The sequence below is a fragment of the Mirounga angustirostris genome, unplaced genomic scaffold, assembly GCF_029215605.1.
Source record: "Mirounga angustirostris isolate CCGP_5_RB_7025 unplaced genomic scaffold, mMirAng1.0.hap1 SCAF_4, whole genome shotgun sequence".
Lineage (NCBI taxonomy): Eukaryota > Metazoa > Chordata > Mammalia > Carnivora > Phocidae > Mirounga > Mirounga angustirostris.
The window spans coordinates 183,828,742-183,856,116 of record NW_026991712.1 but is presented as its reverse complement, the minus strand read 5'-3'; the positions used below and the strand labels follow the sequence as shown (position 1 = coordinate 183,856,116).

General features: G+C 43.7%; 1 protein-coding gene, 1 long non-coding RNA gene and 1 pseudogene across 5 annotated transcripts in view; 2 read left to right on the top strand and 1 right to left on the bottom strand.

Moving 5' to 3' along the window:
- Window positions 1-1,798, bottom strand: part of RERE (arginine-glutamic acid dipeptide repeats) — a 427,124-nt gene extending 425,326 nt beyond the window's left edge. For 3 of the 4 annotated variants that reach the window (XM_064589979.1, XM_054513156.2, XM_054513158.2), the window contains exon 1: window positions 1,297-1,798. The gene's annotated coding sequence lies outside the window, so the exon portion shown is untranslated. The remainder of the gene's footprint in view (window positions 1-1,296) is intronic. The other variant, XM_054513157.2, reaches the window with a different exon arrangement.
- LOC135364233 (uncharacterized) lies at window positions 1,032-25,555 on the top strand. Its single transcript, XR_010411125.1, has 2 exons — window positions 1,032-1,327; window positions 25,101-25,555. It is a non-coding gene; the product is annotated as an uncharacterized LOC135364233 (long non-coding RNA).
- On the top strand, window positions 18,729-21,002 carry LOC123860452 (small ribosomal subunit protein eS4, X isoform-like; annotated as a pseudogene).
- Window positions 25,556-27,375: the final 1,820 nt, after the last annotated feature.

Genomic DNA, 27,375 nt, shown 5'->3' with positions numbered 1-27,375 from the left:
AACAGGGAGAGCTGGAAGCCAGCTTTCCATCCAGGCCATCAAAATCAAAACTGGTTTATAATTTACAGTGGAATTAACTCAGCAAGCAAATCCGTGGAAGGAAATAGCTACCCAAAGATGATTTTATTATTGTATAGATCCAGCCTCTCTCCCCTCCCCCAACAGACTGAGACTAAAGAAACCAGTGTACATCAGACAAAAAGGTCCTCTCTTTAAACGGAAAGCAATCATCAGAACTGTCTCATATCTAAACATAGGATGCATTAATTTGTGTTACATCAAAATGTTTGTTTTGTAATTCACCAAGTTTCCCTTTTACTAGTTATCTTTTTTGTGTTTAAAAATTTGCTCTGGGGAAAGCTATTTCAGGATTCATACAAAACTACTTTCTAAATGTTCCTTAAAATAGCAACACATACTGAAACATTTAAAGCACCCAGTTTCTCAAGGACACATTTTGCTTAAATCAATGTTTGAAGTCTGTAATCCAGAAAAATTGTAAGCAAACCTTGGAGAAGAGGCAGAGGAAAATGACAATTCAACAATGAATCATTTTGTTTTCCTTTCAGCAACTTCTCAAGCAACCAGTTTCAAAGGAAACCTGCAATACTTTCCCCCTCCCAACCACACACACTCACAGACACAAAATCTACGTTAAAACCACCTCTTCTTTCCAGAACCTTAAAAAAATAAAAAATAAAAATAGAAGTCACTCTCTTTCAGAGAGCAGAACTCAAACATGGTAGTAAGAACCCTATTCTGCTGCAAGTGATTTGGGGTTTCATCATTTAGTAATCACACAGCAGAGAACTGGAGATTTAGAACACAAAGAAGGAACCGTTCCCTAATGTGAAAATAAGACTTTCAGAAAAGTCCTCCCCCAAGACCCCCAAATCCACAAACATTCAAGACATTTACAGTTTGGGAGCTTGACTTCCTTTCCTTCCTCCTTTCCTTCCCCCCCGCCACCCCAACCCCCAGTTCAGCCAATAATTTAGTCACATGAAACAGTTTAACCTCAGACAAGTCAAACAAGAGCATGAATAAGCAGCAGAGAAAGCACAGGGTTCGGCAGGCGAGTGGGACAGTTACCTGGCCCGGGCAGGGCCGAAGAAGTCCCCGGCCCTTTATTGCCGTCCCCCCCGCCCCGACGCGCGCCGCCGCACGCCGGCCTCCCCTTCCCGGCTCCCAGCGGACCGAGGAGTCCACGCCGACCCCTGCCGCCTCACGCCCGTGCCCAAGACGGGGGGCCCGGAGAGAAGGCAGCGGCCACGCGCCGGCAAGTTGGACACTTACCTTCCCCGAACGCGCTACACCATCAATGGAGGTGTGTTCGTCCGGCTCCCGGGAAAGTGGGGGACGGGGCGGGAGGCCGCGGGGCTGGGGACCGCCGGGCTCGGGCCGAGGAGGGGCCGGCCGCGGGGACAGGGCCGGGGGCTGCGGGGGCTTCCCTCCCGTGACCTCTGGGGCGGTCTCCGCGAGCTCCCTGCTCCTCGCTCGGCCAGTCCTTCAGGGGCGGGAGCCCACGAGCATGTCTGGTTTTGTTTTTCTGAGGGCGAGGGGATCCCTGAGGATGATGGTGATTTTTTCCCCTCAACTAGAAGAGAAAATGAGGCAGAGACTGTGTGGGAGGCGAGCGAGGGAAGAGCACGGGGGAGGCGGAGGCGGGGGCGAGACCCGAGGCGGGCGAGCGTCTCGGGCGTGCGGGAGGAAGAGGAGGCTGGGAGCGCGGGGGGCGGCTCGCGAGCGTCTGTGGGAGCAGCGGCGCCTCGGCGATGGTGGCCGAGACGCGGCGGGGCTGCTGCACCGACCCACCGCCCACTCCGCGCTCGGGCCCGGCCCACCTCGCAGTATCACGCCTCGCCATTGGTGCGTCCCGGCGTGACGCACGCGGAGGCCGGGCCAATGGGAGGCGGAGGGCGGGCGGAGGGGCGGGATTTCTTGAGCTCTCTCATTCTCGCTCTTTTTTTTTTTTTTTTTTTTTCCTCCTTTCTAATAAAAAGAGCAGGAGAAGAAGGGGAGCGGCAGGGCTGTGCCGACGCCGCGGCCCGGGCTCGAGCGCGCGCTCCGGGCGGCAGCGGGCGGCGGGCTGGGCCCCCCCACCGGGGCGCGTCTTTGTGCGGAGCCGGGGCCGCGGCGCCCTGTGGGGTGGTCCCACGGGCGCGATTGGCCCGAGTCCCCCTGCCCTTGTTATTACCGGGTCACAATTTGCCTTTTCAGCCACTTCAGAGGAGGATTCATATTCCTGGGAGGGGGGACACGGAGTGGGTTCCGACGATTCGCTTAAGGACTCTTTCGAAATTTTGATGAGAATGAACGTTTTCAAATAAGTCTATGGCAGAAGATTAATTAAGAAAGAGAAAAACGAAATGCGCAGGTCGCGCTGCTTCTTTGAAAAGAATATAATAAAGAGAAAAAGCCTGGAAAGTCTCATCAAGGAATAAAGAAGGGACTAGAACCCCAGTCGCAGAGGGAATGTTAGGGAGACAGCAGTGTGCACAACTCTATGCAGTAAGTTTGAAAAATAAAATCTTTTTTAAAAAATCCAAATATCACCTTTTTCCTAGGAATCTGTCCCACTTCCCAAAAGGCTGGTAATCACAGGGTCTACGGTGCTGTAAGGGGAGTGAGGGGCAGGCCAAATGCTCATACTCTATTTAATATAATTTATAGGAATGAGGGGTTTGGAAATTTTAATTATGACTAGCAGTTTTTGAAATGCATATCATGTTTATTGAGTTCTCTCACACACCCTGGCATGAATCCAGGGTGAATCATCAACCTATTGTTGGTTTGTTAATATACTGTAAATGCTTATTGGTGTCCTTATACCATACACTCTCCCTGAAGGAGTTCAGATATGTATATAATAGAATAATTAAGGGATAGAACACAGCGCGAAATCATTCATTCATCTATTTCAAATAAAGTGATAATTTTCTCTTTGGAATATCTATTCAGATTATAATTTCCACATCCAGCAGCTTCTTTTCAGAATAATTTGGACTAGCAGATATCATTGGACTGTGACTCAAAAGATCAAAAAACAAATGGGTCTTTGCCATTACCTTTCTGAGTAACTTTCAGCAAGAAAAACCCTCTCTTGCTGCAACTCCTTCAGCTACGAAATGGAAAAAGTAGTTAATACCTCATTATATATCTAATAATGTGAGAACTGAATTTTACAACATAATAAATTCAGTAAACGGCTCTGGACATCCTAGATATGGATGGAACTATTCAACATCAGTTTGGAGATAATGAGGAATAAAGTGAATTAGATGGCTTCAGTGTCCATCACAATCTATACTTACAAGAACAGTCTTTTTAATAAAGATTCAGCCCTGTGGCGGGCAAATGGACAACAGTTTTTCAGAAGGTCCTGTGGATCCTACACTACCATTGAGCAGGGAGGAGAGAGGCTCTCAAGCTCAGTAAACCACATTTATTGTAGTATTAGGGCTTGTCATCACTTTCATTTATCTATAAAAATAATGTTTGGCCGGCTCGGTTGAGCATCTGGCTCTTGATTTCAGCCCAGGTCATGATCTCAGGGTTGTGGGATCAAGGCCCACAATAGGCTTTGCACTCAGCAGGCAGTCTGCTTGAGATTCCCTCTCTCCCTCTCCTTCTGTGCCTCCTCCCTTCCCTCTCTAAAAAAAAAAGGATGTAGATTAAAGGGTGCCTACCTGGCTCAGTTGGAAGAGCACGTGATTCTTGATCTCCAAGTCCTGAGTTCAAGCCCCATGTTGGGTGTAGAGCCTACTTTAAAATAAAACGTAGATTTAGAAGTCTCAAGATTTCACACTGTTACAAAGCATAATATTATGGTATCGCGCCATAAAATTAGCAAACTAAATCTCTCTAACTACAACAATCCCATGCAAGAATTGTGGCCCAGCCATAAAGCTGGAGAGAACAGCCTTCCTGAGAGGCTGATAATGTAATAACAATACATCTTAATAAAGACAACTATTAAACCATTGACTGAAAGCTTACTACGTCCCAAGTGCCATGCGAAGCATGTTGTATTCCTTGGTCCACTTAGTCCTGACAACAGCCCATAAGGTGTATTATTATCTCCATTGTAAAGGTCAAGAACTGGGGCTTGGAGAAGTTAAATAACTTGGTCAAGGTGAAAGAGGTCAAATATCTAGCGGGGTTTTTTCCCCCCACTATGAAATTAGAAAGAATTTCCTTATTCTCCTTTCAACAAGCTTTAGAAAATAGGGATTACTTTGGTTATTGAATTTGAAAATACCAAGGACTTTTGTTAGCTATTTTATGTGTCTTACTACAGGTAGAAGTGATTTCATTTTGTATACAGAGGTTACATCAGAGACATAATACCATTATCTAAAAGAAGCAGGAGAAAGAGGAATTCTTTAATAAATGATGTTGGGACAACCAATAACAATATAGGAAAAAAAAACTGCAGAAAAAAATTCTTTAGGGGCGCCTGGGTGCTTTAGTTGGTTAAGCATCCGACACTTGATTTCAGCTCAGGTCATGATCTCAGGGTTGTGAGATCAAGCTCCGTACTGGACGTGAAGCCTGCTTAAGATTCTCTTTCTCCCTCTCCCTGTGCCCCTCCCCTGCTTTCTCTCTCTCTCTCAAATAAATCTTTTTTTTTTTTTTTTTTTAATTTGCGAGAGAGAGAATGAGAGACAGCATGAGAGGGAGGAGGGTCAGAGGGAGAAGCAGACACCCCGCTGAGCAGGGAGCCTGATGTGGGACTCGATCCCGGGACTCCAGGATCATGACCTGAGCCGAAGGCAGTCGCTTAACCAACTGAGCCACCCAGGCGCCCTCAAATAAATCTTTAAGAAAAAAATTCTTTCACTAGATTTATTTTATTCCTAAACCCCTCCCCCCTAAAATTATAGATGGATATTTTTTAAATGTAAAAAATCAAACCACTGAGAGGCCCCTGGCTGGCTCAGTTGGTAGAGCATGCAATTCTTGATCTCAGGGTCATGAGTTCAAGCCCCATGTTGGGTGTAGAGATAACTTTAAAAAAAAAAAAAAGGCAGTGGGGTGCCTGGGTGGCTCAGTTGGTTAAGCTTTCAGCTTTTGATTTCAGTTCGGGTTATGGTCTCTGTGTGATGAGATTGAGCCCTGCATTGGGCTCCATACTCAGCGGGGAGTCTGCTTGAGATTCTCTCTTCTTCTCTCTCTCCTCTCCCAGCTCTCTCTCTCTTTTTATGTCTCTCAAATAAATAAATAAACATTTTTAAAAATTTCAGAGACCTTACCATGGTCTCTTACAGGATCCTGTAAGACCCACTGAACCACTATTTGTTAGGTTGAGTTTAGGAATTTATTTTATTACTGTCCTCTGTAATCCACATATAGGTTATGTTTATTCTTTTGTATATGTCAGATTATTTTATGATTATTTTAATGAAACTATGAAAGTAATTAGAGGAATACCAAAATTTTTTTCAAATCATGGATTGAAGAAGTTTTTTCTAAGCTTGACAGGAAACCCAGAAGTCATAAAGGAAAAACACCAATAAATTTTATTCCTGTATATTTTACATCTCTATAAGGCACAAAAAGACACCACAACAATACAAGAAACAAACAACACCTGTAATAAAGTACTAACTTCCTTTTTTCTTTAAAGATTTTATTTTTTTAATATTTTATTTATTGGGGCGCCTGGGTGGCTCAGTCGGTTGGGCATCTGCCTTAGGCTCAGGTCATGATCCCAGGGTCCTGGGATCGAGCCCGGCATCTGACTCTCTGCTCAGCAGAGAGCCTGCTTCTCCTCTCCCTCTGCCTGCCACTCTGCCTACTTGCACTTGCTCTCTCTCTCACACTCTCTGTCTCTCTCAAATAAATAAAATATATATTTTACTTATTTATTTTATTTATTTATTTAATAAATAAAACCTTCATTTATTTGAGAGTGAGAGAGAGCATGAGAGCGGGGTGAGGGGCAGAGGGAGAAGCAGACTCTCCACTGAGCAGGGAACCTGGGACTCTGGGATCGTGATCTGAGCCGTAGGCAGATGCTTAACCGGCTGAGCCACCCAAGCACCCCTGAAGTACTAACTTCCTTAATACAAATAGCTCTTACAGGGGCGCCTGGGTGGCTCAGTCGTTAAGCGTCTGCCTTCGGCTCAGGTCATGATCACAGGGTCCTGGGAGCAAGCCCCGCATCGGGCTCCCTGCTCCGCGGGAAGCCTGCTTCTCCCTCTCCCACTCCCCCTGCTTGTGTTCCCTCTCTCGCTGTGTCTCTCTCTGTCAAATAAATAAATAAAATCTTTAAAAAACAAAAACAAAAAAAGCAAATAGCTCTTACAGATTTGTAAGAAATCAGAAAAATGGAAAAAAATATATGAACAAAAAATTCACAGAGAAATGTGTTCAATAAACATGATTCAATCATAAAAAATAAATGCAAATTAAAATCATCTCTCAGATTAGGGAAATTTTTTAACTTCATAATACCCAGTATTGATAAGGATGTGGGAAAACAAGAACTCTGATGCACTGTTGGTAAAAACGTAATCAGTCCCTTTTTTAGGACACAATTTGGCAACCATCTATGGAAAGGTTAAATATCCATACCTTTTGACCCAGAAATTCCACTTCTAGAAAGCCATTCCGCAAATAATCTTGCATAAATGTACAAAAATATATACAAACGCATATATAATTGCAACATTATTTATAATAGTGAAAACCCAGAAAAATCCAAACATCCATAAACAAAGAATGTTTATATAAATTATAGTACAAACATACAAATGGAATACTTTATAGCTTTCAAAAAGGATTAGGTAAATCTGAATTGATATAGAATGATAATCAGGATTCAGAGTTAAATGAAAAAAGCAAGTCACAGAACAATTATATATTTGCAAAGTGTATAAAAGCAAAGTATAATTCTATTTGTATTTTTTTTTTAAAGATTTTATTTATTTATTTGAGAGAGAGAGAGCACGAGAGGGGGGAGGGTCAGAGGGAGAAGCAGACTCCCTGCCGGGCAGGGAGCCCGATGCGGGACTCGATCCTGGGACTCCAGGATCATGACCTGAGCCGAAGGCAGTCGCTTAACCAACTGAGCCACCCAGGCGCCCCTATTTGTATTTTTTTTAAGTAGGATCTACACCCAGCATGGGGCTTGGACTCACAACCCCCAGATCAAGAGTCACATGCTCTACCCCCTGAGTCAGCCAGTCAGACCCTATTTGCATTTTTAGAAGGACAAATTTGTATATGCTTCAAAGATGTCTAAAAACATACTCACCGGGGCGCCTGGGTGGCTCAGTCGTTAAGCGTCTGCCTTCGGCTCAGGTCATGGTCCCAGGGTCCTGGGATCAAGCCCCGCATCGGGCTCCCTGCTTGGCAGGAAGCCTGCTTCTCCCTCTGACCCTACCCCTGCTTGTGTCCCTTTCTCACTGTATCTCTCTGTCAAATAAATAAATAAAATCTTTAAAAATAAATAAATAAATAAAAATAATAAAAACATATTCACCAGGAAAACGTTTAGAGTGAGTCCAGTGGGCATGGAATGAAGAATAAGGAGGGAACAGGAGTCAGACTTTTGATTTCATTCTACTCTGTTCTATTTGATTTTTTTCTCTTCGTATCAAGCATGTATAATTTTTATAATAAAAAAAAGAATTCAAGTTCTTCGAACATATGGCTGGTAACTAGCCTTCATAATTCACCAGAAGTACTTGTGCTTTAGAACAAGTAAATTATTTTCCTCTCAAATGCCTTCAGCAAAACTGGGGTGCTTTATCAAGCCTGGTAACAGACTGAAGCTTGTTTCTAGGCATTTTCTTTGAAATAGCCTTCCAAGTTTCTGCAGGGCAAATGCCAGCCAACACGAGCTCCAGCAATCTCCCATTGTACTTTTTCAGGTTGAACAAGAGCAGAGCTGACTACTCCCCACCGTGGTATGTCTGGGGACGCTCAGCACCCACGTTGGGTTGACCCACAGTGGGGTTTCGCTCCATAATGTGTTGTAAATCGGAATCGCGCCCTTGCCAGTCTTTTTCCCCTCGGGCCAAGTAAGTAACCCCCGATAGCCTTTGAAAGTCCCCGCGCTGAACTGAAATGGAGAAATGGGTGATTATGGCACTTACTGAGGAGGCACATGTCACGCATGCAGACGTGTACAAAAGGGAAACCACTTTCCAAAACTCGTAGCCCCTTTCCTTTATGTGGACGGGACCGACTGTGGAGAGCAGTTAAGGTTCTCCATTCAACTCCAGGCTCCGATGAATTTTCTTTCAACCAAAGGGAGAAGTGGGTCTGTATACCAGCACACCTACAGATAGATCTCAAGGCAGCCCTGCTCCACTGAACCACATCAGGTCCAGTGCAATGACGCTCTTCACTGAGTCACACTTAGCCAGCTAATGCCACAGCCTGCTGTCCGGGGGCAATGGGTGCTTCTGGATAAGATCTAAACCCAACATCTGACTTCTGACCACATGTGGTCAATGAAGAGTCTCATAGGGCTTCGCGAAAGAATTAAGGGGAGGAAATGCTGATTTTCATTGTCCTGGCCCAATTCCAAGTTTGATCGTTCGCAGTCCTCCTCCTTTGTCTGCCTGCCATCTCACTGAGACGTGCTATTCCACAGTTCCTGTTATAAACAGCTGTCCACTGTTAACCGAGCGAGCCAGAGAGCCAGCGAATTCCACCCTGGGGGAAGCTGCATTTCAAGATAAACATTTCCTCCACATCTTTGGTAAATTACTTAGATTTACCTTGGAGGAAAGATAACAGTTTTCTAGTGAGAATAAGGGCATGGTAATGGGGAGTTAAAAATTATCCACAAGCCCTATTTTGTCTAACTGGTAAACAAAGAAGACTGGACTTGATCACAAAGGGGCCCTTGGAAGGGAGAGTCCATAGGAAATCAATTTCAGATTCTAACATTTTTATTTGGGAATCCAGAATTTAATCTTTTAAAAAATATTTTATTTATTTATTTGAGACAGCGTGAGTGAGGGGAAGAACATAGGGAGAGGGACAAGCAGACTCTGCGCTGAGGGCAGAGCCTGATTGTGGGGCCTGATCCTGTGACCCAGACACTATGACGTAAGCTGAAATCAAGAGTCTGAGCCGCCCAGGCACCCCCAGAATTTAATCTTAAACATTGATGAAGCAGGTGCTATTTGCCACCAAAATGCATTTCTTCAATCTAAGGCATATTTACAAACAGAACAAACAGGCAAGAAACTCTGTAAAACAGAGGAAACAACAAAATTCGCCCTCTGCTATCCAAGCTTCAGTGTCTATGTAGGAAATGTCTGGGGGACTCAATTTAATGCCTCCCTCCTTTTTATTCAACGCTTAAGACATCTTTTTTTTTTTTTTTTAACATTTTATTTATTTATTTGAGAGAGAGAGCACACAGGAGAGTGAAAGGGAGAAGCAGACTCCCCGCTGAGCTGGGAGCCCGACGTGGGGCTTGATCCCAGGACCCTGAGATCATGACCTGAGCCAAAGGCAGACACTTAACCGACTGAGCTACCCAGGCACCCCCACTTAAGACATCTTAATTTCAAATAACCCCAAATGTCTCCTTCTAATACTCCAACTTCCAGAATAATTCCTCTCTTTAATCTTGAAAAGAGCATTTTAACTTGAAAGCATCCAAAATATCCTTCAATAGGTGAATGGATAAACAAGCTATGTTGCATCCATTCAATGGAATATTATTCAGTGCTAAAAAGAACTAAGCTATCAAGCCATAAAAAGGCACGGGGGAACCTAACAGACATTACTGAGTGAAAGAAACCAATCCAAAAAAGTTTACTTTGTGCTTCCAACTGCACGACATTCTGGAAAAGGCAAAACTATGTCTGGAAAAGACATTCTAGAATAAGAAGTAAAAAGATCAGTGGTTGCCAGGGATGGGGGAAAGACAAGGCCAAACAGGTGGAATATAGGGGATTTTTAGGGCAGTGAAACTATTCAGTATGATTTTATAAGGATGGATACATGCCATTATGCATTTGCTAAAACCCACAGAATCTATAAAACACAAAGTGAATGAACTCTACTATAAACTATGTACTTTAGTTAATAAATAGTATCTTGATACTGGTTCATCAGTTAGACAAATGGACCGCACTAATGCAAGTTGTTAATAAAAGAAGACTGGAGTGGGGGGGAGGGGTATGGGTATGTAGGAACTCTGCACTTCCTGCTCAAGTTTGCTGTGAACCTAAAACTACTCTGAAAAAGCCTATTAACTTTTTTATAAAGAGCATTTTAGCTCTGTTCTTTGTGTTGTAAGAAACAGAGACTCACGCAGCATGTCAAGTAACAGGAGGTAGGAGCCCAGGCAAAGCTGAACCAAGTGACATCAGGAGCTATGGGACTGAGCAGGGCCACACAAAGGCTGCGGGCCCCAGGACGTTATCACTGACCCCATCCTCTCTTCCACCTGCCGGCTTCCTCACCCTTCACCGTGTAGCTTCTCTTCTCTTCACAGTGTCTGCTTTCTCATCATCTCAGCTCCTTCCTGACTGTGGCTTCCCTATGGCCTCTGGCAAACCTACTTGGCCTGGTTCATTCTTGAAGGTCCAGCCCTGTCCTGGTCCCTGGCACCCTGTGGGTGCACGTAGCAGCAAAGGGGTGAAGGGTGTCCCTCGCACTGTGCAGCCAAGCCCCAAGGCTCAGAGCTGCTGCTTCCTCAGGGACTCTGGCTGAGCAGCCTCCCTTTAAACGGGCCCATGGTGTTGGCAGCATCTGGATGTGCCTAACATGGATGGTGTCCTTTGGAATGGCTTGTGTCAGAAAAAATTAACAATTCAGTAAAACCGAACCTTAGCAACTAAGTATTTCAATACATTTTAAAATAGTTACCTTTAGGGGTGCCTGGGTGGCGCAGTCAGTTGGGCATCCGAATCTTGATTTCGGCTCAGGTCATGGTCTCGGGGTTGTGAGATGGGGTCCACGCTCAGCATGGAGTCTGCTTGAGCTTCTCTCTCTCCCTCTCCCTCTGCCCCCCCCCCGCTTGCACTCACGCACATTCCCTCTCTCTCTCAAATAAAACAAAATAAATCTTAAACTTCTTTTAGAAGCCCCCAATAATAGGGACGCCTGGCTGGCTCAATTGGTTGGGCGTCTGCCTTTGGCTCAGGTCATGATCCCAGGGTCCTGGGATCGAGTCCTGCATCGGGCTCCTTGCTCAGCGGGTAGTCTGCTTCTCCCTCTGCCTGCCGCTCCCCCTGCTTGCGCTCTCTCTGACAAATAAATAAATAAAATCTTTAAAAAAAAAAAAGAAGCCCCCAATAATATACTCATGAAAATGCACTACCGAACCCAATACAGAAATCAAATAGTATGGTTTAAAGATTCAGTATGCATTGCCAAACTGCACAAATTTTAGAACAAAATATATGAGAAGTTGTTGAACAAGACCTAAAAAGCACAAACTGGACAAAGACACATTTGACTAAAATAATGTTAAAGACTTATGATCATTTACATTAAAATAAGTGGAAATCACACTTTGGGGGAAAAATCATTGTAATTCCCATAACCATGACAGGGTTAGTGATAAGAATATATCAAGAAAGCTTATAAATTTGGGGCTCCTGGGTGGCTCAGCCAGTTAAGCATCTGTCTGCCTTCCACTCAGGTCATGATCCCAGGGTCTTGGGATCGAGCCCCACATCGGGCTCCCTGCTCAGCGGGGAGCCTGCTTCTCCCACTCCCTCTGCCACTCCCCCTGATTGTGCTCTCTCTCTCTCTCAAATAAATAAAATCTTAAAAAAAAAAAGAAATCTTATAAATCTATTCGAGAAAGATGAATAACCCAACAGAAAAGTAGGGGAAGGATAAGAACAGACAATCAGCAGAACAATCTGTATGTCCAATAAACACAAAACAATGTTCAGTCTCTAATGTCTTCATTCTTGGCAGTTTCAATACACACATAGATGATCCTTCTAACTGCTTCTTTTGTGTGTGTGTATGCATGTGCATGTTGTGTGTGTGTGTTTTAATTGTGGTCAAACACACACAACATAAAATTTACCATTGTAATCATTTTCAAATGCACACCTCAATAATGTGAAGTATAGGCATGATGTTGTGCAACCAACCTCCATCTGCAAGATGCAATCTTGCAAAATTAGAACTCTGTAGCCATTAAACAACAATTCCCCATCTTGCTCTCCCCCAGCCCCTGGCAACTACTATTCCACTTTCTGTTTCTATGAATTTGACCACTCTAGGTACCTTATACAAGGGAAATCAAACAGTATTTGCCTTTTTGTGACTGGCTTATTTCAGTTAACACAATGTCCTTATATTAATTTGCTAGGGCTGACATACAAAATACCACAGACCGGATGGCATAACAACAGAAACTTATTTTCTCACAGTCTTGGAGGCTGGAAGTCTGAGATTAAGGTGCCAGTAGGGCTGGTTTCTCTTGAGGTCTGTCCCCTTGGCTTGTGGGTGGCTGCCTTCTCGCTGGGTCCTCACATGGCCTTTTCTGTGTGTGTGCCCATCCCTGGGGTCACTTCCTCTTCTTATAAGGACACCAGTCCTGTTGGATTAGGCCCCCATCCTTGAGACCTCACTTTACCTTAATCACTTCTGTTAAAGGCTCTATCTCTAAATATAGTCACGTTGGGGGTAAGCATCCTTAACTCCAGGGGGACCTGCCCCTTTGTGAACTCAAAGTGATGACTTGTATAAACCGTCTGTGGTCACTGAATTTGGGACTTGCCCATTTCTTTTGCCTTAACGCTTTAAGCTGCTTAAATTAATTAATTAGCAGATTAATATAGCAGAACAAAAAATAACTACTTAGCCTCAGTGGCCTTTTTGGCCCTAACAATGATTTGATTGAGAGTTTCTTATTAATTGCATTTTAAGAGAAAGTTGACAGCCCCAGGCCCTTGGATTCAGTGCTCACGGTCACTGGTAGAGGATTGAGACAAATTAGATTATTTGCTCACTTCCTTATTTGTCTACCTATTGTTACAGCCTGCTAGAAATGTAAGCTTCGCAAGGACAGGCATATTTGTTGAATCACAATGAACGGGTGTGGTGGGGATTAAAGAATGCATATAGGGGTGCCTGGGTGGCTCAGTTAAGCATCTGCCTTTGGCTCAGGTCATGATCCCAGGGTCCTGGGATCGAGTCCCGCATCGGGCTCCCTGCTCAGTGGGGAGTCTGCTTCTCCCTCTGCCCCTCTCCCCTGTTCATGCTCTTTCTCGCTCTCTCATAAATAAATTAAATCTTAAAAAAAAAAAAAAGAATGCATATAAAGCCCTCAGGGTTGACTGTAGACACTGCGTAACTCAATGTAAGATTGAGTTCACTTAGAGCCAATATGAGTATCTAGCAGATCTGAGCTTCGGCATTGACATTGTCAGGTGTAAATCTTTGAAAACTTTTGAATGATGTTGATTATAGGACTTTGGGGAAAGAAACTACTTAAAGCCACTAAAATATTGTCAAATCAATTTTTGCATTCTCATTTACAGTAAGTTCTTTGTCCTATAATGTTTATATTAATTAATGTTAATGCAGATTAAAATAGACCAATAGGAAGTAGACAAAGCTACAGGCTTTTAATTTTAAGTATTTTCTGAGAACATGTGTATACAGACCATATAAACATAGTGGTGTGTATCTGTGTTTGTGAAGAATTTAGATTCTTGTCTTCCTAAAACAAATCTGAGTTGGTCCTAATCCCATATCCCCAGTGACTCGATGCCCTCTCTCTCCTCCGTGTCTGTTTGCATCCCATGGTCAAGCACTGTACCCTCTGCCTTGCATACACCCTCAGCAGCTTGCCCCCTCACTTCCTAATATTCCCTGAGCCAAACCACAACCCTGGTGATAATTCCAACATACTGCCTACTCGGCACCTACACCTGCCCAGCCAAATGAGTTTGGCATCACACTGCCTGGTTTCATTTTAAATTCATGACCACAGGGGTGCCTGGGTGGCTCAGTCGGTGAAGTGTATGCCTTCGGCTCAGGTCATGATCCCAGGGTCCTGAGATCAAATCCCATATCGGGCTCCCTGCTCAGTGGGGAGCCTGCTTCTCCCTCTGCCCGCTCTGCCTGCAGCTCCCCCTGCTTGTGTCACTCTCTCTCTGCAAATAAATAAATAAAATCTTAAATAAACAAACAAATAAATAAATTCATGACCACAAACCTAAAGTGGACTCTTAATGCCCTTGGCAATCATAGGATACCTACCCAGACTCATTTCTCCTCCAGTGCTCCAGCCAGTAATCTCACATCCGTTCCTCTCTCCTCAAACCTCCAACACCCCCTCCCTTCTTTCCGAGATCACCGTGGGAATTGATGTGATCAGCAGACTGCCCACTCCCCACATCTATCTATCCATCTCTGAACCCCACCCTCTGGCTTCCTGCCTGCTATTACAGATGAATCACCAATGGTCCTATGGAAGCCTAGCCCTCCGCTTTTGACCCCCCCCCATTACTCATGAATATCACTCAGCATTTCTCCCCTCTCTCTGTTACATCATTTTTTTTTACCATCCGGTGGATCACTCCTATTGGAATACAGCATTTCTCCCCTCTCTCTGTTACAACATTTTTTTTTTACTATCCGCTGGATCACTCCTATTGGAAAACAAGTAACATGTTTTTTCTCTGACCTTAAGCCTTCTGTTGACTACACTTTACCTGTTATCTACTTCCCCAATTTTTTGCTCCCTTTTGCAACAAAACATCTTCAAAAAAATGGTCTACACTTGCTATCTCCAATTTTTTACCCTTCTCTTTCAATCCATTCCAACCTCACTTTGATGCAACCTTTCCACTAAAACTTGTCCTACTGACGTCATCAGTGAGCTCCATGTTGCTAAAAAGAAGAGTCAATTCTCAGTCTCCCACTTTCTTGACCTCTTGGCAGCATTCAATACAACTGATGACCACCTCTTACCTGACAGGCTCTTTCTACTGGGCCATCAAGACACTCCATCCTCCTGGTTTCCCCTCACCTCACAGGTGAGTCTTTCTCAGTGTCTTTCAATGACTCCTTCTCTTCTCCCCAGCCTCCGAATGTTGGAGCCCCCAGGCTCAGTCCTTGATCTTTTCTGTACCTACATTCAGTCCCCTGTTGATATCATTCACTGCCATGGCTTCAAAGACCACCCAATTGCTGATCACTCTCACGTATACATCTCCAACCCAGACCTCCCTCCTGAACCTCAGACTCATATAGCCAATGGCCAGGTCAACATCTCCCCTTGGATGTCTAAGGTATCTTAAATTTAACATGCCCAAAACTAAATACCTGCCCCACCCCAGGTCTTCCACATCTCAGTCAATAACAACTCCATCCTTCCAGTTGCTCAGATTAAAACCTTTCAGTCTCCTTTGTCTGAGGTGGAATTGCCCTGCCCTTGCTGGGGGCTGGGCTAAGTAATCTGCAAAGATACAAATGTAGTGATCCGAAGGGGTACATGCACCCCAATGTTTATAGCAGCAATGTCCACGGTAGCCAGACTATGGAAAGAGCCAAGATGTCCATCGACAGATGAATGGATAAAGAAGATGTGGTATATATATACAATGGAATATTATGCAGCCATCAAAAGGAACAAAATCTTGCCATTTGCAACAACGTGGATGGAACTAGAGGGTATTTTGCTAAGCGAAATAAGTCAGTCAGAGAAAGACATGTATATGATCTCACTGATATGAGGAATTCTTAATCTCAGAAAACAAACTGAGGGTTGCTGGAGTGGTGGGGGGTGGGAGGGATGGGGTGGCTGGGTGATGGACATTGGGGAGGATATGTACTATGGTGAGCACTGTGAATTGTGTAAGACTGATGAATCACAGACCTGTACCTCTGAAACAAATAATACATTATATGTTTAAAAAAAAAAGAAGAAGAAGAAGATAGTAGGTAGGGAAAAATGAAGGGGGGGAAATTGGAGTGGGAGACGTACCATGAGAGACTATGGACTCTGAGAAACAAACTGAGGGTTCTAGAGGGGATGGGTTAGCCTGGTGATGGGTATTAAAGAGGGCACGTATTGAATGGAGCACTGGTGTTATATGCAAACAATGAATCATGGAACACTACATCAAAAACTAATGATGTAATGTATGGTGATTAACATAACATAATAAAATAAAATTTAAAAAAATATAAAACCTTTCAGTCTCTCATATCCACATTCAGTCCATCAGAAAAATCCTGTTGGCCCTACCTTCAAACAATGCCCTAGGGCAGACTGCTTCTCACCACCTCCACCACTACCGTCCTAGTCCAAGTCACTGTCATCCCTTGCCTGGATTATAGTAATAGCCTCTTAATTGCCTGACTCTCTACATAGTCTCTTCCCAATATGGTAGCAGTGATTCTTTTAAAATGTAGTTTAGATTATGCTGCTGTACAGCTCATAATATGACAATGACTCTGTATCAGTCAAGATGACCTAGGTTATGATGTGATGGTGAATAACCCCAACATTTCAGTGATTTAAAATTGTGATAATTTCTTTCTCATGTGCCATGTCCACCTCAGGCAACAGCAGGGAGCTGCTCATCACCATCACTGATCGGAGATTTGGGCTTATACCTCAGAACACTCTCTTGAATATTTCTGGTCACCTTGACAGAGGAGCAAAAGCTCTAGAAGATTATCACTGGTAATTTAATGCTCCCAAAGTGAATTCTCCAGACTCAGTGGCCAGAACTGGTCACATGGACTGATACATACTTAAGACAGCCAAAGAGTGTCATCCTGCTCCATTCTGAGGGCCAGGAGCTGGACATATTCAGTGAGCTCCTGAACATCATAGGCTCCCAGCAGGGCTCAAAATAAAAGCAAAGTCCTAGGGGTGCCTGGGTGGCTCAGTGGGTTAGGCGTCCAATTCTTGGTTTCAGCTCAGGTCATGATCTCGGGATCCTGGGATCCAGCCCCACATCAGGCTTCACGCTTAGTGGGGAGTCTGCTTGTCTCCCTCTCTATCTGCCCCTCCCCCACTTGTGCTCTTTCTCTCTCTCTCTCAAATAAATAAATAAATAAATAAATTTTTTTAAAAATAAAAAATGAAAGCAAAGTCCTTACAATGGCCTATGAAGCTTGGCATTAGCAGCCCCTGCCCTCACCTCTCTGACCTCACCTCCTCCTATTCTCTCCCAGGTACCATTGCATCTGAGAGCCTATTCCTCTGCCTGCATGGCTCTGCCTTCAGTTATCTGCATGATAATCCCCTTACCTCCTACCCGGACCTGTTTATTTAAAATCATAATCCACCCCTTCTCCATTCCTAATCCTCACCCCACTCTACATACACACCTGAACAAAAACTTCCATGAGGGCAGCGAACGCAGATGCTTTGTCTGTTTTTGTTCACGGATGTACCCGCACAAGCCAAGCCCAGATTGGGATCTGCATAAGATAGGGGCTCAGGAATATTTTCTTCAATGAGTGAACCTCCCTAGTGGTCAGAAAAATACCCAAAAAAACCCTACAAAATATTGTTTCAGGCCTGTCAGATGATAAAATGTTCACATCTGACAATGGTAAGCCCTGATGAGGATTTAGTGAGGGGAAATCTCCTGCCCTGCCCCAGAGTGCACGTTGGTGCAACCACTTTGGAGAGCAGTTTGGCATTCTGTAGTCAAGCCCAAGATAAGCGTGAATTATTACAATTCGACAATTTCACTTCCCAGTATTTGTCTTGGAGAAACTCATCCACGTGTGTCCAAAGAGACGTGCAAAAAGATGCTCATAACAGCATTATTTATAATAGAAAAAGAGTTGGAAACAATTGAAATTTCCATCAGCAAGACACGTGATACATAATTGTCACATACAAGGGAACATCGTGAAGCGGTTAAAATGAATTTATTTGGTATGTTTTGACTTCCCATCTCCAGTCCAGCACGCAAGGAGATTGGAAGTCGCTTTCATTCACAAAACAAGAAAAAAGCTGAACAAACTGAAAAGGAACAATTATTCTTAGATCCATCGGAGAACTGAGGTCGCAGGGCAAACTGGCTCCCAAATTAGGAGCAGTAGACAGGTAGGTACAGAGAATCACAACTTACCTGAGCGGAAACGTCCACAGGAACCAGTACCTGGGAAGGTACTGTGGTCTACACATTGCTGGAGGCTCAGTGTGGACAAGTTTGAAAGTTAAAAGCTCCAGGGGGCCTCTCACACGTCTGAGTTCTCCCTCTAGGAGCCCTTCCAGACTCTACAGTAAGGATCCGGAGAAAAACCCCTTCATGTTTCCAGCAGCAGAAGGGGAAAAGGGGTCATTGTGGAACACAACCCGAGTACTCTGTTGCTTTTAACAAACCCTGCCCTCAAAAGAAGCTATTTCGCCAGAGCCTAATGGACCCAGGGGAAGGGAACTATGCAACCGCAGTCCCCTGGAGCCTTCCTGCCTCACCTACGGGGTTAAGGGAGCTGAGAAGCCCTGGTCAGTCATGGCCCACAGGCAGAGACTAAAGGACCAAGACCTCATAATCTACACCTATGCATATCATATTCCAACTGCAGAAAATCATAGACCCAAAAAAATTTTTTTGAAAGAAGCCAGAGAAAAAGACCTTACCGGGCACGCCTGGGTGGCTCAGTTGGTTAAGCGACTGCCTTCGGCTCAGGTCATGATCCTGGAGTCCCTGGATCGAGTCCCGCATCGGGCTCCCTGCTCAGCAGGGAGTCTGCTTCTCCCTCTGACCCTCCCATGTGCTCTCTCTCTCAAATAAATAAATAAAATCTTAAAAAAAAAAAAAAAAAAGACCTTACCTGTGGAGGAGCAAGGAAAGAATTACATAGGAGATGAAGTAAAGAAGATTTGTATCCAACATTTTATTGAGATTGATGGCAAGGTCCCAACTGATATAACCTACCCTGCTGGTTTTATGGATGTCATCAGCATTGACAAGACTGGGGAGGCTTTCTGTCTGATCTATGACACCAAGGGTCGCTTGGCTGCTCATCAGATTATACCTGAGGAGGCCAACTATAAGTTGTGCAAAGTGAGAAAGACCTTTGTGAGAACAAAAGGAATCCCTCACCTGGTGACCCATGATGTTCGTACCATCCGCTATCCTGATCCCCTCATCAAGATGAATGACACCATTCAGATTGATTTGGAGACTAGAAAGATTACTGATTTCATCAAGTTTGACCCTGGTAATCTGTGTATGGTGACCAGAGTTGCTAACCTGGGAAGAGTTGGTGTGATCACCAACAGAGAGAGACACCCTGGTTCTTTTGGTGTCATTCACATGGAAGATGCCAATGGCAACAGCCTTGCCACCCGACTCCAACATTTTTGTTATTGGCAAAGCCAACAAACCATGGATTTCTCTTCCCTGTGGAAAGGGTATCCACCTCATCATTGCTAAAGAGAGACAAGAGACTGGCGGCCAAACAGAGCAGTGGGTAAAATGGTCTCTAGGTGATGTGATCGGAAGTCTTTATACTTAATTAAAAATCATACAGCACAGAAAAAAAAAAAGGCATGAAGTGCTATAATGCTGTATTGAAAGTGTTGAAACAAAAAAACCCACTAAGGTAGAACTCTGTACCCAGTGACATTATCCTTCAAAAGTCAAGGAGAGAGAAAGAATTTCTCAAACAAAAATTGAAGGAATTTTTTGCCAGTAGACATTCTTTCCAAAAAGCTTTAAAATAAGTTCTTCATAAAGAGAGAAATGACATTGGTCAGAACTCAGATCCACAAAGAAAGGAAGAGCATTCGAGAAGGAATAATGAATAAATGTAAAATGATTTACATGTAGTGATACCAAGACAAAACAAAACAAAACTAAGGAGTGTGATGCTGAAGGAAAAAGACAATTTGCAAAAAGACATTTATAGAATGACACCATTTATATGAATTATAAAAACATATTATACAATGCCATATGTATTATATGGATACATGTATAGATAGTACAAATATAAAAAGTCACTGTAAAGAGTCAAACTAGCTTTAAGATGGGTTATGTCTAGGGAAGGGGGCAGGACTGTGGAATGAGAAGCATCTTGGCTGTGTTTGTAATATTTTATTTCCTTAAAAAATATCTAAATCCAATATGAAAAAATAACATTTAAAAACTCTATTTGTCTATTATGTTCTGTACTTAGCTTGTTAAGGAAAAGTTTTTAAAAGTTTTAAGAAAAATAGTAGCCAGTGGGGCACCTGGCTGACTCAGTGGAACATGCGACTCTTGATCTCGGGTTTGTGAGTTCAAGCCCCACGTTGGATGTAGAGATTACTTAAAAATAAAATCTTAAAAAAAATAATAGCCAAGTATCCTTATAACATTACAAAAAGCCACTTTCTCTTTCTCTGCCATATTTTTTTCTTTTTAAATAAGCTGTACATCCAATGTGGGGCTTGAACTTATGACCCCGAGATCAAGAGTCACATGCTCTACAGACTGAGCCAACCAGGTGCCCCATCCCTGGCACTCAACTTGAAAGATTTTTTTTTCCACCAGCAGAGTAAAGCTAGCAACAGTAAAGAAGTGACAAGTGCCCTTTACTTGGTAAACAAAGGTTCCATTTGTTTTCCATAGAATCTCATATTCTCAAAGCTGAACTGAGTGGGGTTTAAGATTTAGGAACAACTCTTTGAAATGTACACCTGTTCAGTGTGCAGAAAATTTTTTCATCTGCCTTCAAAAGACTCTGGTGTCATTACTTCCTTTTGGGGGGAATGGGGGGCGGGGAGGCTTAAACTCACAACCCTGAGATTAAGACCTGAGCTGAGATCAAGAGTTGGACACTTGGGGCACCTGGGTGGCTCAGTTGGTTGAGCATCCGACTCTTGATTTCGGCTCAGGTCATGATCTCAGGGTTATGCGATCACGCCCCACATCGGGCTCGGTGCTGGGCATGGAGCCTGCTTAAGATTCTCTCTTTCTGGGGCGCCTGGGTGGCTCAGTCGGTTAAGCGACTGTCTTCGGCTCGGGTCATGATCCTGGAGTCCCGGGATCGAGTCCCGCATCGGGCTCCCTGCTCGGCAGGGAGTCTGCTTCTCCCTCTGATCCTCTTCCCTCTCGTGCTCTCTCTCTCTCATTCTCTCTCTGTCAAATAATAAATAAAATCTTTGATCCGGGGACTCCAGGATCATGACCCGAGCCGAAGGCAGTCGCTTAACCGACTGAGCCACCCAGGCGCCCCAATAAATAAAATCTTAAAAAAAAAAAAAAAAATTCTCTCTTTCTTTCCCTCTGCCCCTCCCTCCCCGTCTCTCTCCCTCTCTTAAAAAAAAAAGTGTTGCATGCTTAACCAACTAGCCACCCATGTGTCCCTGGTGTCATTGCTTCCAATTACCCGGGATGGACTGTTGACAGTCAATAACTTCAGTTTAAAAACAAAACCAAAAATCTTCAGTTTATATCACATTTTTTTTAACTGATATTTTTGGGGCACCCTAGGTGGTTTAGTCGGTTGAGCGTCTGCCTACAGCTTGGGTCATGATCTTGGGATCCCGGGATGGAGCCCCTCATCAGGCTCCCTGCTCAGTTGGGAGTCTGCTTCTTCCTCTGCCTCTCTCCCCTCCCCCGCTGCTCATGCTTGTTCTCTCTCTCTCTAAATAAATTAACAAAATCTTTTTAAAAAATAAACTGATATTTTGATCGTTAGAAGATAAATATAAGCATCTGTAAATCAGTAGCATGGTATTCACGGAAATAACCAAAAAATGATACAGCCGTTGTCCCATTCCGCCAAGCCCATTAGTGCTCTTCTAGCCCCTTAGGGTGGTGTGAAGATAAAAATATCAAGAAACCCAAGGTGAGAAAAATACAAGGTTAACAGAAGCCAAGTCCGAATCCATTAAAATTTACCTTAGAATCTTAAAGTGTTTCATCAGGGTAGAACCCTTGAAATCATCTAGTCAGACTCCAGTCTCAAGATCTTAAGGATTATTTTTTTTTAAATGATTTTATTTAGGGGTGCCTGGGTGACTCAGTCAGTTAAGCGTCTGCCTTCAGCTCAGGTCATGATCCCAGGGTCCTGGGATTGAGTCCCACATCGGGCTCCCTGCTCCTCGGGAAGCCTGCTTCTCCCTCTCCCACTCCCCCCTGCTTGTGTTCCCTCTCTCTCTGTCTCTCTCTCTGTGAAAGAAAAGAAAGAAAGAAAGAAAGAAAGAAAGAAAGAAAGAAAGAAAGAAAGAAAGAAAGAAAGAAAGAAAAAGATTTTATTTATTTAAGAGAGAGCGTGCACATAAGTGAGGGGGAGGGGCTGAGGGAGAGGGAGAAGCAGGCTGTCCGGTGAGCAGGGAGCCCAATGCAGGGCTGAATCCCAGGACCCTGGGATCATGACCTGAGCCGAAGGCAGACGGTAAACCAACTGAGCCACCCAGGCACCCCAAGATCTTAAATATTATTACTGTTTGGGTTATATTGTGTCCCTCAAAAAAGATATGCTTAAGTCCTAACCCCTAGTCCCTCAGAATGTGACCTTGTTTGGAAATAAGGTTGTTTTAGAGGTAATGAGTTAAGACAATGTCATTCTGGAGTAGGGTGGGCCCCTAATCCAGTATGACCAATGTCCTCATAAGAAGATGGCCACATAAAGACACAGAGACTCAGGGAGATGGCTATGTGAAGATGGGGACAGAGATCTGAGTGATGTGTCTACAAGCCAAGGGATGCTAAGGATGGCTAGCAGCCATCAGGAGCTAGGAGGGAGGCCTGGAACAGAGTCTCCTTCGGAACCCTCAAAAGGAAGTAATCCTTAGGGTGCCTGGCTAGCTCAGTTAGGGGAGCCTGTGACTCTTGACTTCGGGGTTGTGAGTTTGAGCCCCATGTTGAAAGTAGAGATTACTTAAAAATAAAATCTTTTTAAAAATAAAACTGGGCCGGGGCGCCTGGGTGGCTCAGTCGTTAAGCCTCTGCCTTCAGCTCAGGTCATGATCCCAGGGTCCTGGGATCAAGCCCCGCATCGGGCTCCCTGCTCCGCAGGAAGCCTGCTTCTCCCTCTCCCACTCCCCCTGCTTGTGTCCTTCTCTCACTGTGTCTCTCTCTGTCAAATAAATAAATAAATAAAATCTTTAAAAAATAAAATAAATAAAATAAAATAAAACTGGGCCTGGGTGGCCCAGTCGGTTGGGTGTCCAACTCTTGATTTTGGCTCAAGTCATGGTCTTGGGGTTGTAGGATCGAGCCCTGGGTGGCACTCTGCACTGACCGTGGAGCCTGCTTCTCATTCTCTCTCTCCCTCTCCCTCTGCAACCCCCTACTCACATTTACGTGCCTGCACATACTCTTTCTCTTAAAAACAAATGTTTAAAGGGGCACCTGGGTGGCTCAGTCAGTTAAGCATCTGCCTTTGGCTCAGGTCATGATCCCGGGGTCCTGGGATTGAGCCCCACATCGGGCTCCCTGTCAGTGTGGAGACTGCTTCTCCCACTCCCTCTGTCTGCTGCTCCGCCTGCTTGTAAATAAAATCTTAAAAAAAATTTTTTTTAAAGGAAGCAACCCTACAAACACTTTGGTTTTGGACTTCTAGCCTCCAGAACTATAAGACAATAAATTTCTATTGTCTTAAGCCACCCAGTTTGTGGTACTTTGTTAGAGCTCAGGAAACTAAGAGAATAAACCAAAGAGCTTTTGTTTAGGTGGGTTTTGCCTTCTGACGTGTATCGCATTGTCTTTGAAACACAAGAACACATAAGCACACACCCACATGCTGTCTGAACAATAGCATCATCATAGATCACACAGCCTCTACCCAACCCCACTGCGCACTCGCCACAGGAGGAGAGCGATTAAGGCAAATAACAAGATTTGTTGTGAAATGTTTTTGACTTCGCAGACCCCAAAAAAGGGTCCATTGAGAACTGCTGACTGATCCAAATCCCTTCTTTTTTACAGACGAGGAAACTGCAGCCCAAAGGTGGGAAGGAGCCTCCTCTTAGTCTTGGGCTAGAGTCCCAGCTTCCTGACTCCCTTGTGGGGGTTCCTAGAACCACAGAGCCACCAAACAAATGTTTAGGGGAAGGGCAAAAGCAAGTAACTAGAGGAAAACCAACTAGTTAGTCTAGACTAGACACTGCTCTAGACTTTGTTACATCATTAAGTACAGGTCCTTTATTCATTTATTTTTTTTTAAGTAAACTCTCTCCCCAAAGTGAGGCTTGAACTCACAACCGTGAGATCAAGAGTCACACGCTCTGACTGAGCGAGCCAGGCGCCCCAAGTACAGTTCCTCTAAATTGGCTTGTGCACAGCACTCACTTATTTTATTTTGTTTTAAGATTGTTTATTTGTTCATTTGAAAGAGACAGAGTGAGGGAGAGCATGAGCAGGGGGGAGGGGAAGAGGGAGAGGGAGAAGCAGACTGCCCACTGAGCAGGGAGCCCGACCTGACCAGGACCCTGAGATCATGACCTGAGCCGAAGGCAGACTCTTAATCAACTGAGCCACCCATGTGCCCCAGCACTCATTTATTTTAAAAAGTGATTTAGGGGCGCCCTGCTGGCCCACTCAGTAGAACATACAACTCTTTTTTTTTTTTTCTTAAGATTTTATTTATTTATTCATGAGAGACAGAGAGAAAGAGAGAGGCAGAGGGAGAAGCAGGCTCCCAAGGAGCAGGAAGCCCGATGCGGGACTCGATCCCAGGACCCTGAGATCATGACCTGAGCCGAAGGCAGACGCTTAACCATCTGAACCACCCAGGCACCCAGAACATACAACTCTTGATCTCAGGGTCATGAGTTCAAGCCCCATATTGGGCATGGAGCTGACTTGAAAAAAAAAAAAGTGATATAAAGGGTATGGCCCACATTTTAAGAGACAAGAGTAAGCTCCTTTCCCCAACATCTAAGGCAAGATGTGATTGTGATGCCAAGGATGTCTAGGCTGCCCATGACCTCCTGGGGTTGGTGTGAAGAAAATGTGGGTGTGCGTGTGTGCATGCAGAGATGTGTGAGTACCTGACACACACACACTTATTTGGGAGAAGGAGCCATAGTACCCACCGGTTTTCAAAGGGGGATCCATGACTCGAAGATTACAAACCGCTGCAAGAGGGAAAGGTCATCCAGGAATGCTGACTCAGAGGCTTTCTCTCTCGGCTGTGTGTGGACTTTGAAATCAAGCTACTTCTCCCTCTTCTGCCCGCAGGACAAGTCTTTCTGCACGACGCTCCACACGTGTGTGGATGGGACCTCTCTCAGCCCTGAGCCTTTCATGCCAGAGTCTCATGACCTGAAACCAGATGTGCATGAAACAGCGAATTCATTAAAAAAGTCATGTGAAGAATGACCTCTGCCTGCAGTAGTCATCAAATAACAGAATAATTCAGGGCTGTAGGGACAGGGAGGGCGCACCCAGAGGCGGAGACTTCGTGCTTTCACTCCCCGTTTGGCCCAGAACAACCAAGTGTTCATATAAATACAAACCTTGTAACGGTGATGTTTAAAATTCTAAATATTTTAATACTTGGACATATATTGGATGGATCTTGATAGACTAAATTCAGCTCTAGGTAACTAAGTAAGGTTTTTCTAATTGGAAATAAACAGCAAAAAAAAGTATATATATTTGAGACAAATAAAATCTTATCATTGTTCCTCCAACTATCTGAAGTTCAATTTCATGATAACCAAACACTTCAGTTATTTGTCTTTGCATGGTCATGTTCATTAATCAGCTAGCTCCACTTGCCCAAATCACATTATTTTTGGAGGCTTCTGAGCAGAAGAAATTAGCAGATTGATTCCTCATCTAAACACCAAAATATGCAGCATAAAAACAATTAAAAAAAAAAACTTCAGTTGAAAAAATGTTGGAAATAACTCATCGTTTATTTTTGTATATTTTGTGGGGCAACAACAAGATGTCATGGCCATTTCTGGATAAGGAAATTTATCTTCCAAAGATGGTGTCAGTTCACCTTCAAATTCACAGATGCTGCAACTGCTCGTGGCCAAAGGTCTCTCCCCCCTACCCCCTGCCAAGTGGGATTTAATTGCATATCCCCCCAGATCCCTACTTATGTATTCTGTTTATACCTTGCAGCAATAAAAAGTAGTTCACTCTTGGTTTTTATCTGGTAAAATATCACAGTTTAATTAAATTATTTTGGGCTGAGTCCAAAATAGCCTCTTGCGATGTCATAGAAGTTATAGGTTTTCTGATGGATGCCAAGACTATTAAGACGATATGTACATTGTGATCATTATGCATCCATGTATTATGGTCATCTCTATTTTACAGTTCATTATTTAATAGTGCTTGTCTAAAAGGTCAAAGTCTTTACAGGATCATTTGGCTCCTTGTTAACTTGGCTGATTCACAAATAATTTCACAAATATTTTGCTGTTACCATTATTTGTTGACGAAGATCTGATTCAGGATATGGAATCTTGCAACTATAAATGCCACATGGCCTTAACCAGATACCCTTCAGCATTTCCTTATTCCAAATAATACTAGCTCATCCAATAGATACGACATACATTCCTAATACGGTAAACTGATTTTTAGAAATCATCTTCCTTTCATTATAAATCTCAGAAATCAGTAATCTAAGTTGTATCTCCTTGTCATTCATGGACACTAAAAAGTGCCTTCATTTCTAAAGTAGAATAACGTAGCATAGGGTATGTTGAAAATCAGTCATCGTCTAGCTAACACATCTCCATTTTTCAGCACAGCATATTCAAATAAAATGTGCTTTAGTTTAATGCTATATTCTAGCACTGAATAAATAAAAATCGAATTGTAAGCCTAATTTTACTATCAAATAAGTTATCTGACAATTTAATATGTAATTTTTAAAAATTTTTATTTATTTATTTATTTGAGAGAGAGAGAGAAAGCATGAGAGGGGGGAGGGTCAGAGGGTGAAACAGACTCCCCATTGAGCAGGGAGCCTGACGTGGGATTCGATCCCGGGACTCCAGGATCATGACCCGAGCCAAAGGCAGTTGCCCACCAACTGAACCACCCAGACGCCCCAATATGTAATTCTTGAATTCTCAAACTGAGGGGCTTCTGGGTGGCTCAGTCGTTAAGTGTCTGCCTTCGGCTCAGGTCATGATCCCAGGGTCCTGGGATCGAGCCCCGCATCGGGGTCCCTGCTCCACTGGAAGCCTGCTTCTCCCTCTCCCACTCCCCCTGCTTGTGTTCCCTCTCTTGCTGTGTATCTCTCTGTCAAATAAATAAATAAAATCTTCAAAAAAAAAAATTCTCAAACTGAGAATGCAATCTTTCTCAATAAATATAGATACAATTTTTTAAAAAGTGCCTTCATATAAAAAAAAGGAAGCTGAAGAAATGGGAAAAATATCAAAAGATATTTTTCATAACAAAATATTTTATGTTTCTAATAAACCAATCAAAAGCACAAAAATTCTAAAGGGATCACATAAATGCAATAAATCATTCCAAAGAA